This window comes from Malaya genurostris, chromosome 2 (genome assembly GCF_030247185.1).
Source record: "Malaya genurostris strain Urasoe2022 chromosome 2, Malgen_1.1, whole genome shotgun sequence".
Lineage (NCBI taxonomy): Eukaryota > Metazoa > Arthropoda > Insecta > Diptera > Culicidae > Malaya > Malaya genurostris.
Window position 1 is genome coordinate 129979393 of NC_080571.1, and position 1294 is coordinate 129980686.

General features: G+C 32.5%; 1 long non-coding RNA gene across 1 annotated transcript; it reads left to right on the forward strand.

Annotated features, from left to right (window-relative positions):
- Positions 1 to 317: 317 nt before the first annotated feature.
- LOC131430441 (uncharacterized) lies at positions 318 to 896 on the forward strand. Its single transcript, XR_009229528.1, has 2 exons — positions 318 to 549; positions 631 to 896. It is a non-coding gene; the product is annotated as an uncharacterized LOC131430441 (long non-coding RNA).
- The last annotated feature ends 398 nt before the right edge of the window (positions 897 to 1294 follow it).

Genomic DNA, 1294 nt, shown 5'->3' on the forward strand with positions numbered 1-1294 from the left:
TAGGAATATACGGAATGGATACGCAACAAAATTCAGAAATTTTGTTCATATCCTAACTTGATGTTATTAACACATGTATAAACATTGTCATAGTTACAACGCGTGTAGACATCAGACGCTTATTGTTTTGAAGCAAATAATAATTGAACTGACACTGGCCATTAACCAAATTCTACGAGGGTCCCTATTCAAACGATACATGTAAAATCGCAGGTAAACTTACCTTGAGTTTATCTTTGATACTATATGATATTGCATCTAATTGTACTGTATATGTGAGCCTGTGGAACTCATTTATACTACTAAACCGACGACACGACCTGCCACTCGACTATTAAAACTGTATCGCAAATTTAACTACCCCTCAGTAACTGGTAATGTCAAAACGAAATCGCTTGAAAAAATGTTGGAACTGGCAACACAAGTTGGTAAATTATTGATTTTGAAAAACAGTTACCAGTAGCCTTGGTAACTACATAAGAAATGTAAACAAAAACAAGAGATTCTCACTTAAAACGAAACCACTGAGTGTAGTTGGCCCGCTGGCAGGTATTAAATTCATTATTTCAGAGGGTTTTGAGTCATTTTGGATTATTTTTTTTAATTTTCGTCTTTTTTTTAATGAACTAGAACATTTTCGTCGCTGCCACAGAGAGGAAGGCTTTCATCATTTCATATTCATAGCTAGAAAGTTGTATTGTCGGGTGGTAGTGAATGATTTGCCTATGGGTACATTTACAGCGCGCAACTGTGTTTGGAACTCAAAATAATGCGAATTAGGAACATAAAAAAATTGTTTTATGCAACTATTGTAAACAATGTTTTTTATTGAAAACAGTTTACTCGTAGTAAAAGGACATACAAACGAAAATAAAAATAACATGATATTGAAAGAATCGGTTGTCTTTTTCTGACAAAATCAAAATGAAAATAATTATTTAAAAGCAAAAGTTATTAAAGCATGAAATAAAAATACATATATTTTGAAAATAATTCAAGAATATCTTAATTTTTTTTTACCACTAGCGTTTTTGAGAAGTCGAAAGTGTTTCTCACTGCAATTTATTGTTAATTTCGTTTGGTATTCCGTGGACATGTCTTACGACCGTCAGAAATGAAGTGAACAATCAACTAAATTATGTATATCCAAACTATTTATCTACCATCTGGTTTAAATTTACATATTACTGTTCGTAGGAAACGAATAGAAAGATACTGGATCTCCTTCACGACTGAAACACACAGCAACGCAACAACGTCTTCCCATTATCGAAAATATTTTCCTGACCTATCA